At 40.1% G+C, this 14,915-nt stretch overlaps 2 long non-coding RNA genes across 2 annotated transcripts; one reads left to right on the forward strand and one right to left on the reverse strand.

The window, feature by feature from the left end:
* Positions 1–238: 238 nt before the first annotated feature.
* LOC143725637 (uncharacterized) lies at positions 239–1,631 on the reverse strand. The gene is made up of 3 exons (XR_013198280.1): positions 1,490–1,631; positions 1,109–1,167; positions 239–832 (listed from the first exon to the last, which is right to left on the reverse strand). It is a non-coding gene; the product is annotated as an uncharacterized LOC143725637 (long non-coding RNA).
* A 9,660-nt stretch (positions 1,632–11,291) lies between these two features.
* LOC143726134 (uncharacterized) lies at positions 11,292–12,902 on the forward strand. The gene is made up of 3 exons (XR_013198393.1): positions 11,292–11,519; positions 11,609–11,681; positions 11,752–12,902. It is a non-coding gene; the product is annotated as an uncharacterized LOC143726134 (long non-coding RNA).
* Positions 12,903–14,915: the final 2,013 nt, after the last annotated feature.

Below are 14,915 nucleotides of genomic sequence, written 5' to 3' on the forward strand. Positions count from 1 at the left end.
TGGCTTCACAGAGGAAACAAGGCCAATTCGACGACCTCTCATTCACGCTAGGAACATGATACTGCCAAATCATTAGTACACTAGGAAAGTGCTCGTACTGAGCTTTATTTTCAAGCAAAACACTTAACAGCTCACGGGTTGGCTGAATTAAAGAAGTTTCATACACAATGGTAAGTCAAAGTGCTTTTCATAGATGAAAAGCAAAAAAGTCTCCATGAAACCGTTTAATAAAAATTAAAAAAAGGAATAAGAACATATCACCTTAAGACAAATCTAATGGGTTGTATCGTCTCAGACATGAGCCAATCTCATTTAAAAACACATCACTTCCCTCAGGGCTTAAGTGAACGTCGTCTCTTAAAAACAGTTCAGGCTTATTATAGACTTTTTTGGATACAGTACAATGCTCCCGTCAACACAGGAGACAAATTTACCAATCACGTTGTTTACAAATTCTCTTGTTTTTTCCACCTTTACCGGGGGGGGGGGGCATGCCTCCAGTGGTGCCTTTGGTTGATTGACGAGAACACAATATTCATCTTGGGAAACGTTGTTTGAAGTTCTCGCAGGTCCCTCTTAACTGCGTTGACAAGCAGAACGCTTTTCACACGTCCCAAGTCATTGCCTCCACAGTGAATAACCAGCACATTCGGAGCGGTTCGTCCTTTAAGGCACTGTTGAAAGAAGGGCATGAGGTCTCCCCAACACAAGCCTCCCCTGCTAAACCACTGGACCTGGGAAGACAGTCCAAGATTGGCGCCCATGGTCTCCCTTGCGCGGTGTTGGCCACGTCTAATGTAACGGTCACCGATAATCCAGACTCGGTGCACAGCTGATAAAAAGAGTACAATACAAAATGATTAACCATTCAGTAGCTGCATTATAATAAACTTGATGCATTTCAAGGCCTTTCGTAAACATGGACAGCCAAAGCTCACAATCTTAATCTAAGGCTGGTCCATGATTTAAACATCTGCAATTTTCCAACAAACATACAACACTTAAACATTGAAATGAGATTGCCACTACATGCATTATTTGGGTGTTAAACGCATGTGTTAACCTATTTTGAAATATTTTCTTTTAAATATTCTGAGCAGAAACATACCTTCACGTTGAATAGTGGATTTTCTGCCATGTTGAACGCGAACTGTTGACTTGACTTTGCTAAAAAATAAAATAATGTGTAACAGTTGCAACATCTTTAGAATAACAGGTAAAACATTGTTTTTCCATGCATGTTAAATTGATCATTAGGAGTTTAAATATACACAACATAATTGTTGGGGTACTACAAGTCTTTAAGAATTAATTCACTCTTCTGTCTCTGCATAGAAGATATTTTAACTGGCAGTTAAATTGATTATCAAAAAGAAAAAATATATTTAAGAAACTTAATTTACTAGAGTAGCCACTTTGAAATTCTGAATTGTGACGCTGTAATTATTTAATTTCTTTATAAATAGCCCAATCAAAATGCTGAACTTACCTCATGTTAAATCCAAATGTGATCTTTAGAAGGGAAATCCAAGCACGTAATCCAAATGACAGGCAAAAATCAAACACAGGAAGGCAGTCCAATAATCAGGCAAACAAAACAGGCAAGGGTCAGAGCCAAAAAGGGTATCCAGCCAACAGAGCAAACAATCCAAAAACTAAGGATGGCTGGCGCGAAACAGACGTTCCGAGGCTTTGCGAGATCCCGAAGCAAAGATGATTCGAAACACTGATCCGAAGCGTGATTCAAAACACCCACGTCACGTGACAACGGCTAAATGAAGCGTCTAAGTGTTTCATCAGGTGGAGTGCTCCTCCGAATCAGGGTTTCATTGATTGGTCGGTTCGGGAACAAATCACACAATCACACAGTATAAAAGTTTTGTCAACGCATTTTCATATCGTGGGTTTTTGTGAGAGGAGTTTGGTTTTGAGATAGCTGATTTTTGGTGATATAGTGACATTTATAGTGCGATTTGTTTAGTTATATTTAGGATTTAATTTACATTTACACATTGACTTAGAGACACACAGAGTACATATAGTGACACATTAATAGATGCATTGATAGAAATATATATATATATATATATATATATATATATATATATATAGATTAATAGATAGATACATATATTACAGATACATATAGATTAATAGATAGATACATATATTACAGATACATATAGATTAATAGATAGATACATTTATTACAGATACATATAGATTAATAGATAGATACATTTATTACAGATACATATAGATTATTAGATAGATAGGCTACATATAAGATAGATAGATAGATAGATAGATAGATAGATAGATAGATAGATAGATAGATAGAAATTGAGGCTCCACAGAAGAGATGCCGTACATCTGTGGTGTGGGAGCATTTCCATTTGGAAACCCCAAATAAAGTGAGATGTGTGTATTGTGATCGGCAGCTAGCCTACTGCAACAATACATCATCCATGATGCGCCATTTGAGGAGCATTCATCCTGCCATTCTGCAGGGTGCAGAGGATGGTAGTGTTCCCCCTGTACCAAGGCCTGCTACTGACACTGCTGGGCCATCTAAGCAAGGTATGCATTGTTTGAAATATAGGCTAATTATAAGTGAAATATAATAACTAAGTGTTGGGCCATTGTTTAGAAAGGCCATGGACTAAGACATGCCTAACATCCCAATCACAACTGCCAATCACTTTAAAAACAAATGTTGTCAATATAATATTATACTTTGTGAATATACATTTTATATGTCTACATATGAGTACCCAATCTACAGCCAAGACATCATTTTGTTTTTTTGTAATTGTTGTATTTCTATAATGCACTTTATCTTTCTCTGCACACTGAGCATAAATATTCATAACATAACTTTGTTTAGGAAGGTTTCCAAATGAACCAGTAGACTACTTTCACGGTAGGCTACTATTTTTCCAATATATTTGTCTGAAAGTATCTTTTATCTTCTCTTTTAAAAGGCAGACAGAGGGAATTGGATGAGGCTCTTCTGAACATGGTGGTGAAGGATCTGCAGCCCTTCACCATCGTGGAGGATGAGGGTTTCAGGGCCTTTGTGAACAAGCTTGATCCAAGCTATGTCCTCCCATCCCGGAAGGTGCTTAAAACAATGGTCAGCGAAAGGTACAACACAACCAAGGAGAAGACAATGGAGGACCTACAAAAGGCGGAATTTGTTAGCCTTACGGCTGACATGTGGTCTTCCATTAATATGGATGGATATCTTGGTGTAACATGCCATTACATAACACCAGAGGCAACAATGGCAACTGTTTTACTGGGTGTAAGGAGTTTTTACCAAACCCACACAGACCAGCATCTCATGGAGGCTAAAGCCTTGCTAATGGCTGAGTGGGGAATAACCTCCAAAGTTCACTGCATGGTGACTGACAATGCATCCAACATGATCCTAAGTGCCCAGCTACTCAACCTTCGCCATGTCCCATGTTTTGCTCATAATTTGAATTTGATAGTGAAAAAGGCCCTGGATCAAACCCCAGTAATCAATGAAATTCGCCAGAAAGCCAGAAAGATAGTGGGGTTGTTCAGATCCAGCTGCAAAGCAAAGGACAAGCTTGTGGAGATGCAGAGCTTGATGGGCAGACCAAGTCTGAAAATGATACAGGAGGTTGAAACGAGATGGAACAGCACATTCGACATGCTACAACGCTTGTATGAGCAACGTGAGCCAGTGGGTGCTGCACTTGCCAATTTAAACAGTGATACTGCTCCCCTGACAAGTCTTGAGTATGACATTATTCAACAGTCATTGACACTTCTTCAACCATTCAAACTAGCAACAACAGAGATGTCAGAGGAACAGAGAGTGTCTGCTTCAAAGCTCATACCATTGTACAGGATGTTGCAGCACAAGCTTGCACAGAAAAAAGGAAATGCAACGCAGGAATCAACTGTACAATTAGGTAGGACACTATGACCATACGTGTAATTGGCCATAACTCTCATATTGTTGTCATTATTTTAATTAATATGGTTTTCTCTTGTGTTGGCTCATAGGCTCACATCTACAAGAAGGTCTGCACTCCAGATGTGGAGGGTACGAGACTTTTAGAGCCTTGGCACTGGCTACACTGCTGGTTTAAAAATGTGGCTTTTGGAAATCCTGCCAAAGCCCTGGATGCTGAAAAGCACATCACACTGGAGTGTGCTTCACTGATGCGTTCAAACACAACTCCTGGTGAGTTTCAGTCTATGTTATCTTATGTAATGTGATTCATGAAATTTATACTTCATATGTGTTGTTAGTTTATGATTTGTTACTAATTGCCGTTTTCTTTTAATTCAGAACCACAAATGTCAACATCAGGCCCATCATCATCAACACCAGTTGAAACACAAGACAGTTTATGGGAACATTTTGACAATCGTATCCGTGAGACCCAGATGATACACAATCCTACAGCTGATGCCACAGTGGAAGTGAAAAAATACCTCAGCGATGCGTTTTTGCCCAGAACTCATGATCCACTAACTTACTGGAAAGAGAGAGCAGTAATCTTTCCTCATTTGTATGTCCTAGCTAAAAAATATCTTTGTATGCCAGTAACAAGTGTCCCTTGTGAGAGAATTTTTTCAAAGGCTGGAGAAATTATCTGTAAAAAAAGAAGTAGGCTGAGTCCTTCAACAGCAGAGAAATTAATATTTTTGAATAAAAATCTATAAGAAAGGGAGACATTGTGGCTTGATTTATTTTTATTAATATTCATTTTTCATGACCAAAATCACATTATGCAATGTGAAGAGACTACAGGTTACAAGCTTCATATATTACAAAAATACAATAATAAAAATAAAAAACCAACACATTTTTTTATTAGCTCTTTGTAAAGGTTGTTTCAGATCAACACCTGCAAGTGACCACTAGGTGTCACCGTGGAGACGGGTTTCGGATTGATTCGAAGCCTCGAAACAAAATGGCACATTTGCTTCGACTGTTTCATTGCTTCACGAAGCCTCGATCTGCCCATCACTACCAAAAACCAAGAGACAAAAACCAAAACGCTCAGAAATGCAGTACACGAATAAGGCAAGACTTCGCAGTGAGTGAGTGTGAAAACCAGGCTATTATAGTGTGAGTTAAACAAGGTAATGATGCACAGGTGAATGCGCTGATGAGTCCGGGCAATGAGTAATGGGAAATGTAGTTCGGAGGGTCAAAAAATCACTTACACATCAGGCCATATTTCTTCCAGAATCACAGATTGCTGATTTTTCTGAAAAGTGTATTAGACGGCGTGGTGTATTAAATTAAGTGTATTAAACGTTTGGGAGCAGATTTCCAGCTTTCAACTTTGAATCTCCTGTGAAAATGAATACTGTTCATGTTGAAAGAAAAAAACTTCACTTCCCATAATGCATAGCAAGTTTAGGCATCATGTCGATTGGTACTAATAATGGTAAGAATGAAATCAAACAATTGTTTAAGGGAAAATGTACTTTATTAACAAAATTATGAAAGTTACATTACAACAAAAAGTAAAGAGAATATACAATAACAAAAAATATACAATAGCAAAACTAAAGCAGAAATAACAAATGAATTAAGTTACAAATAATTATTACTTTTTGCAGTATTATACACATTTCAGTTTTATTTTGTAGCGAAGCGCACACATGTCTGATGTGCTTTACCATTTTAGTGTTGATCTAAAATCACTTTTATTCACAATGTCATGAATCTTTATTTTTAAAACAGAAATATGCAGAGCAGCTTTAATTAAAATGTATTTGAATAGTGCTTTTCACAATAGTGCATTTCAGAAATCTACATAGAAAAATACAGTTAAATACTATAATGTATTCACACTGAGGCTGAATGTTATGACACAACTGAGGCTCCATTTACATGAATACCAATGATATGACACAATTGTCATAAAACATTGATAGCTCATACGCAAGCTCCCAGTATTGTGACAAAACATCAATAGTCCATACGCAAGCTCCCAGTATTGAGACAAAACATCGATAGTCCATACGCAAGCTCCCAGTATTGTGACAAAACATCGATAGTCCATACGCAAACTCCCAGTATTGTGAAATAAAACATTGATAGCCCATACGCGAGCTCCCAGTATTGTGAAATAAAACATTGATCGTCCATACGCAAACTCCCAGTATTGTGAAATAAAACATCGATAGCTCATACGCAAGCTCCCAGTATTGTGAAATAAAACATTGATCGTCCATACGCAAACTCCCAGTATTGTGAGATAAAACATTGATCGTCCATACGCAAACTCCCAGTATTGTGAAATAAAACATTGATAGTCCATACGCAAACTCCCAGTATTGTGAAATAAAACATTGATCGTCCAAACGCAAGCTCCCAGTATTGTGACATAAAACATTGATAGTCCATACGCAAGCTCCCAGTAATGTGCAATAAAACATCGATAGTCCATACGCAAGCTCCCAGTATTGTGAAATAAAACATTGATAGTCCATACGCAAGCTCCCAGTATTGTGACATAAAAAATTGATAGTCCATACGCAAACTCCCAGTATTCTGAAATAAAACATTGATCGTCCATACGCAAGCTCCCAGTATTGTGACATAAAACATTGATAGTCCATACGCAAGCTCCCAGTATTGTGCAATAAAACATTGATAGTCCATACGCAAGCTCCCAGTATTGTGAAATAAAACATTGATCGTCCATACGCAAGCTCCCAGTATTGTGACATAAAACATTGATAGTCCATACGCAAGCTCCCAGTATTGTGAAATAAAACATTGATCGTCCATACGCAAGCTCCCAGTATTGTGAAATAAAACATTGATAGTCCATACGCAAGCTCCCAGTATTGTGAAATAAAACATTGATCGTCCATACGCAAGCTCCCAGTATTGTGAAATAAAACATTGATAGTCCATACGCAAACTCCCAGTATTGTGAAATAAAACATTGATCGTCCATACGCGAGCTCCCAGTATTGTGAAATAAAACATTGATCGTCCTTACGCAAGCTCCCAGTATTGTGACATAAAACATTGATAGTCCATACGCAAACTCCCAGTATTCTGAAATAAAACATTGATCGTCCATACGCAAGCTCCCAGTATTGTGCAATAAAACATTGATAGTCCATACGCAAGCTCCCAGTATTGTGAAATAAAACATTGATCGTCCATACGCAAGCTCCCAGTATTGTGACATAAAACATTGATCGTCCATACGCAAGCTCCCAGTATTGTGAAATAAAACATTGATCGTCCATACGCAAGCTCCCAGTATTGTGAAATAAAACATTGATAGTCCATACGCAAGCTCCCAGTATTGTGAAATAAAACATTGATCGTCCATACGCAAGCTCCCAGTATTGTGAAATAAAACATTGATAGTCCATACGCAAGCTCCCAGTATTGTGAAATAAAACATTGATCGTCCATACGCAAGCTCCCAGTATTGTGAAATAAAACATTGATAGTCCATACGCAAACTCCCAGTATTGTGAAATAAAACATTGATCGTCCATACGCGAGCTCCCAGTATTGTGAAATAAAACATTGATCGTCCTTACGCAAGCTCCCAGTATTGTGACATAAAACATTGATAGTCCATACGCAAACTCCCAGTATTCTGAAATAAAACATTGATCGTCCATACGCAAGCTCCCAGTATTGTGCAATAAAACATTGATAGTCCATACGCAAGCTCCCAGTATTGTGAAATAAAACATTGATCGTCCATACGCAAGCTCCCAGTATTGTGACATAAAACATTGATCGTCCATACGCAAGCTCCCAGTATTGTGAAATAAAACATTGATCGTCCATACGCAAGCTCCCAGTATTGTGAAATAAAACATTGATAGTCCATACGCAAACTCCCAGTATTGTGACATAAAAGAGGGTGAATTCCTCACTGCTCGCATGTCTCCCACTGCCTCAGTATAAGGGAGGCCTGTGAAATGTTTGCAGTCCAGCCCTGCTTGTCCATCCAGGCGCTGATCTGTGGCCCAGATGGCGGATGCCGACCAAAATGTTTTATAAAGACAAATCATGAGAAGCATTAACCATTGTGGTGACATGTTCTATGGTATTTCAGTAATTGTCCATCTCTGACACACATTATTGTTACAAAATGTGTATATGGATGCTTACCAAGGACACGCCGTTCCCGCAGCTTGAGCTGCTTGCTGTGCCAGCGGTCGTAGCAGTGCCGCTCGTGCTCAGCACACAGCTGGTGTCTCCGTGCCCTCTTAGGAGGAGGCCCGTCGAGAGTCACGGGGCAAGACTGGGTCGAGCGTCATGGGGCAAGACTGGGTCGAGAGTCACGGGGCAAGACTGGGTCGAGCGTCACGGGGCAAGACTGGGTCGAGAGTCACGGGGCAAGACTGGACCAGCAACTCAAACGCTGTCCGCTCGTCCATACTGTCCTGCCGGCTCGTGGACGCACCAGACCCATGTCTACAAGATCAATGAATAAACAATGAAGAAAGTGCCAATGAATGACTGCTCCGAGTAGCAACATTACAAACAATAATCATCTCGTTCATTAGATTTCATATTGCTTACTGTGTTTTTCCAGCAATCTGTTCGACCAGACGCTGCGCCAGGAAGGCGTCTGCCCGAGTTCGCATTCGGTAATGCTTTTCGGCCGTCTCAGGTGTGTGTCCCAATAGACGAGCCACTGCATTCCGCTCCACCTCCGGCAGGTTCTTAGCCACCGTCTCAAAGGCCATCCTGGCGTCACCGCTGGTCACTGGTGGAAGTCCCAATCAGTAAATATGATTGCCCATTGTAAAACCATTAGAACAACCCAGTTTATTTTAGCTAGCCATATCAGTAAATATAATGGCCCATTGTAAAACCATTAGAACAAACCAGTTTATTTTAACTAGCCATATCAGTAAAAAGGATGGCCCATTTTAACCTGCATTGATAAAGTCAGCTATCTCACAATGCCCTATTATAACCTGCGTAGAGGCCTGTATTGACCGCAGAGGCCATTGAAGGCAGACAAATTAATGCAGGCCTGAATTTATTATTTTTACTTTTTATTTTGACCATCAAGCCCGTATTTAATTGATCAGAAATAGATCATTATATTATATTATATTATATTATATAAATATAATTATATTACAGCCCAGTGATTGCTCTCTCATTATCTTCCTCTTCTGGGATGCTGCTCTTTTTCTTTTCAAATCTCAAGTTTTTTATGTGTTTCCTATCAACATTAAGCTCTTTATGTTCAGTTTACAAATATTTGGTCACATTTACTCATTTCTAACTAATTTAAAACTTCTGAGATTTCTGAGAAATATGAAGAAAAAGTTTCAGTTTTCCTCTTACCCATGCCCCTGTAATGGCCCATTGACACCTTAATGGGGGCTTGTTTAATACTGTGATCTGATTGGCTGGTTTGAAACAGACTCAGGTTTATCTGTGTTGAATTCTGCTGTGGATTAATTCTGCTTTAAAACTTTCTGCTAAGCTGCTGAGGAAATCTTCTTCCTTTGATTCTGTTGAAATGGAAGGACAAGCTGAGAAGATGTAATGCTTGTGTTTTTGTGTATTTACTGTATATGCTTGTGATGTACATTTTTTATACAGTAAAACTGTGTCACATAGAACAGGCCAGTTACCTTTGAATTTGGGTTTTTTGTCTCACCAAAAGAATAAAGCTATGTTAACAATGTTTCAAAGCAAAGTACGTGTGTTTTTAAAGTTGAAACTGAGCTCCATTGAAATGGTAATAGGACAATACCCTGTTCTGCTGCATATTTAAGAGTTTTTTAATCTCTTTTTTTTAATCATATCTCATTCTTTCAGATAATTGTTTAAATAATTTATTCTATATCATGTCATTTTGTTTTTAAGGTCTGCTGATCGCACCGTTGTGCACTGCTTGCAGTGCCACAAACCCCAGGACAACCTTCCTGTTCACCTGGCCAGAGTGTGCATGAAAAAAAGCACGCCTGAGGAGAGAGCGGCCGAGGTCCAGAAAGCCATGGCTTCGGGCCGAGAGTGGGTCCGCACCAACAGGACCTGGCACTACAACCAGCTCTGTGTGCTCCTGCCTGACCGACGCTCTCGGGTAAAGGAGCTTCTTCGGCGTGTTTTTTTTCTCACGAACCAGCCCCGGGAGTCTGACATTGACGAAGAAGCTGCTGCTGCTCCGTCGGATCTTCCTCAAACGTAAGGGCAATCCTTAAATGCTTAAGCTGAAATGCTAAAATGTGAATGCTTTTATTACTTAGTATTTTTATCAATAACTTTAATAGTCTTGTCTGTTATGTTTAATCCAAACAGCCGGTTCGTTCAGAGGGCTCCTGGCATTAAACACTGCCAGAAGATTGTGAGAGTGGCAAATCCAGACGTGCTGAGGATCCAGAGGGACCTGCAGGTGGGCATAGAGATCTCCAACACGGACCAGACGCTCTACCGCTATTACTGCGAGGCACTCTTGGTGTTTGTCCACATGCAGCGTCCAAGAGCAGTGGAAGCCTTGACGGTGAGTTCACCTATTGTAACGAGTTTACACTTCGTATGTGCTTTAATATTGCCACACTTTTGCGTTTGTAAATAACACCTTTCCAATACTTTCCAGGATGCAGATTGGGTGAACAAGCTCGAGCTGGGTGACAGGGTTGTGATCGGCGTACAGAGGGAGTCAACCTCGAGTATGCAGATCGCTCTGACACAAGAGGAGCAAGCTGTAAGTTTTAATATGATACAAACTGTTGATTGCTTACCACTATTGTTTTACATTTAATAATGCATTGGTCTTTGTTCTTAGTGCTTGGAGCTGTACTTCAGGTGCATCAGGCCTGAGAACATCCAGCCGGAGAAACTCTGCAAGAGTTTCTTTGTCTCGTCGTCCGGCGTGGATGTTCACAGTGTCTCGCGGGACATGAATCGGCTCCATAAATTGTAAGTGCCTAACACAGGTCCATGTGCATGGATACACTTAATTGCATCTTGCCTCATCACAGTCACGTAACAATTAACATTTCCTTTTTCATTTTCTTTCTGCAGGTACAAGCTGGCTCCTTTCTCTGCCCAGTGTGTGCGGAGGGCTGTTGAGGAAGCTGCAGAAAAGCTCCCCGCGCAACAACAGGAGGCACTGCACTATTACCTGGCCCTCAGCGCTGGTGCGGTCCGGCCTCAGGATGTCGTCGACGCTGCTCTGCTACTGGAATCATTGGCCAGGTATACATCTCTTCATCCAAACAGGGTGTGATGGAATTAGTTAAGTGAGTGACAGTTGTGGCGTCCTATCAGAGGAAGAGAACGGGTTATTTAATGACGGTTGGTTGTACCCAAAGAGCGTCACGACTCGTCCCTCCTCGTTTCGTCATCCACTAGCGCCTCAGGTACGTGCTGATAGTGGTTGTTAAAATCGTGTGTTGAGAACGCTATTGATGTGTCGTCACTTCTTTGTATTGTAGTGTGTCCACTAGTATTTTTTTCCGACGGTGTACTACCAGCTCGGATTGGGTGTCTGCTCCTCCTTCAATGTTAGGTAAGCTGTCTCGTGTTGAGTAGTGTATTATGATGGCGTGCGGTATAGTGTGTCGCTATGTTGTTAATGTGTTGCTTCCTGTACCCCAGCTGGTTGCCAGTATTGACGGTTGCGGTAAACAGTAGCCTATGGGAATGGTATATGAGGTGTTGTCCTCCTGTGGTAAGTGTCATTTAGGAAAGCCGGAAAATTGTAGTGAGACGAGCACTAGAAACGTCTCGATTCTCTTTAGGGCGTTTGTAGAGTGTGGGGTCTCCTCTTTCGTCCTCCGGACGGGTTTCCGTCCCGATCTCTCTCTCTCCGTATCGGCAGTGATTGGGCTTCGTTGAAATCTGAGCCCCTCTCGACAAACTGCAGTGTTCGCGCTGCTTTTTCTACTGCTGTGACTCGGCGGGGGTTGACGTGCCCGTTGCCGGGATTCTACTGTCTACTTTCTGTTTCCCTTTTTTAGAGTGACCGAGAAAATTATAATCTGAGTGATAGTTGGATGCGCACTAGTGTGCGTGGGTGTGTATGTGTGTGTGCTGCAACAGCCTTAACTTCTGTTATTCTTCATAGGCTCACTGGATGTGTTTGATTAGTTTAGCTCCATTTAAGTGTGTGTGTGCGGGTGTGTGCGTGCGTGTGAGTCGTATTCGTTTTGTTTATTTCCTTTTTTGTTTAATTACGTGTAGTTTTCTTTTTTGAAGATCAGCTGGTCTTTTGTGACCTTGACCAGGTATATTTGTATGTTTGGCTTTGTTAATGTTGGTTATTTTTAGGGTTGTATTAAACCCAGCTGTTTGTTTGTTTCTCCCCAGGGACTGAGGTGCTTTGGCGGAAGGACCTTCTCTGCATGGTGGTGCTGCTGTGGGGTGACACTTTTGAAGTGCCGGTGTGTGATTTAAGCGCACGGTGACGTGTGAGTGTGTGTGTGAGTAGGATTGTGCTTTTGGAAAAGCCTATAAGTGGTCCTTCCGCCTGTAGCCCCAGCCTGGGCGGGTTGTGTTTTTTCTTTTTTCCTTTTCTTTGGGTTGCCTTGTGGGTAAGAAAAACAGAGTTTTCTTGAAGCTCCTTCTACCCTTGTGGGTAGGGGACTGTGTTGTATGAGCCATTAGTGCTGCCCTCTGAGATCTTTCTTTTCCAAGTGTTATCATGTGTACATGTGCCGAGTGCCCTGGTTTTTAAAGAGAGGAAATACTGTGTTTTTACAATTTTTGTATGGCAATATAAGATTATTTGTAACTTGATTGTACTTGCGTCTCTGACCTCCCTGGCACACACGAACCTGTGTGGCCTAGTGTAACTACTGGGTATATTCCCTGATTGAGTCAGGGTGGCGTAGTCGACTATCACAAAAATTCTTTATTATCCTAAATTATTTATTAGCAACCCAGAAGCCGATCGTATCGCCACAAGGGCATAACTCATCACAAACAATTAGCACAGCAAAATTAGCAAGTTGTCATTCATAATTTTTTCGTATATTATAAACCTTGTATTCCTCACTTTTACAGCACTTCTGCGGACGAGACTTCCTTGGCCACAAGCGGGGCAGCTGGACAGAAGGACTTTGCTGAGTTTGTGGCGAGATTTCCGGTTTCGCCGGAGGGTCAGCCGCCATCCAAGAGGCAGTGGGTCGAATAAGGCTTCTGTTGAAGATTTTATTAGTTAGAAAATAAGTAATTTAGCTATATATTTATACACAATTATTTCCTCTCTGTGTGACTTTGGATCTCCTTTACTCTCTGTGTGACTTTGAATTACCTCTGTGAGTGATTTTTGAGAGGCCTGGAATGTTGTTTGCTGCAGAAAATTCTATTCTAAGAAGTCACGTGGGAAAAGACCTTCACCACAAATAATCTATAGGTTTGTGACCATCTTGGTCGAAAGGCTTGGTATATAAGGTAGAATGAGAAAGACCTCGGGAGCGTGTCTTCTGCAGAGAACGTTAGGCTTTGTTTGTTGGAAAATAAAGTCTGTTATTTCTGAAATCCAAGATCTCTGAAGTTATTTCTACAAAGACTGAAAACCACAACATTTGGCACCCCAGATGGGACGTCCGTAGGGGCTGGTGACGAACCGTGGTGGGCTTCGCTGGATGAGCAACACAAACAAAAAGTGGCCACAAGGTAAGCAATTTTTGCTTATAGTTTGTGTGGTTCGCCCGGATATTTGCCCTTTACGGTGAGACACTTAAAAAAAGCTTCTCCAAAATTAAAGAACTACATATTTTAAACAGAGGTCTCTGATTTCTAAATAATTGCATGCAGTGTGATGTCTAATAAGAAGGCCTTGGGGATATAAGATAAATTGTAAAAATGGAGCTCTCGTTTGCCAGTGTTTATGTAATCTGATGCAGGTTGTATAAATATTGGTATTAATTTGGCACTATAAAGGGTTTATAGCACTTGTTAAGGATAACAAGTTTAAATGATAAGATTATCATTACTGGTAAGGCTATCAGGATTTATATTTACTGTTAAGGATAATGGTTATTGTTAATGATTAAGGTTAATCATTTTCTGCTCGTTAAGGATAATGAGTATACTGATAAGGTTATCAGTTTTATCTGTGTTTCTTATTAAGGTTAATATGATAGCATGCGCACAGATAAGTTTAGCTTCTGGTTACCGCATTGTTATAGGTATGACGATGGCCTGCTCAGGGAAGCTAAAGTGAATCGCAGAGGACTGATAATTTTAAAGTTATTTTTCGCTGTGTCAGTAAGTGTTATAGTTTAAAGAGTGTTCTTTCAGTGAGTAAAACTGACAGGGAGTGGAGTAAGACTAGCCTGTGTGTATGTGTGTGTGTGGATGAGCTCTGGGTGTCAGTGGTAAAAAATAAGCTCTGCTCCTTGTGAACTTTGATCCCTTGCTGACCATCACAGACTGCGGTCTGGTGGTGAGGTGAAATTGTTCACTTGAGAAGAGATAAGGAGTGTATGTATGAGTCCTGAGGATAAAGTAATAAGCCTCAGGAACAAGTGTGAAAGAATAAAAATTGTCCCCATTCAATAATAAAGGACTATTGTGAATGATTTGAATGTTGCAATACTGTGAATGTGAGAAACACCAATTTAGAAACCTAGCTTTGCAAAATAGAATAATATATGAGATATCCAGATGACTGGTGCTAAAATAATTATTTATTCTGCATATGCAAAGTATAAAAGACAATAATAGGAAAATACTATAATCTAAAAATAAAGAAGTTGCTTTTATTGATGATTGGCAATATTCAAGTATAAAGTAATTAAAGAAATAGAGAAAAGCTGTATAAACATTCAAATACAAGCTATAGGAAAGAGAAAGAAAATTTTATTACATAATATTTTGAATGCCTTTGCAAAATAATATTTGAAACTAGAAATACAAAGAGTGTTTTAAACCAAAGGTAATTACTTCATAAAATAAT

This window comes from Siphateles boraxobius, unplaced genomic scaffold, assembly GCF_051911475.1.
Source record: "Siphateles boraxobius isolate OS27281-9 unplaced genomic scaffold, OSU_SipBor_1 77, whole genome shotgun sequence".
Taxonomy (NCBI): Eukaryota; Metazoa; Chordata; class Actinopteri; order Cypriniformes; family Leuciscidae; genus Siphateles; species Siphateles boraxobius.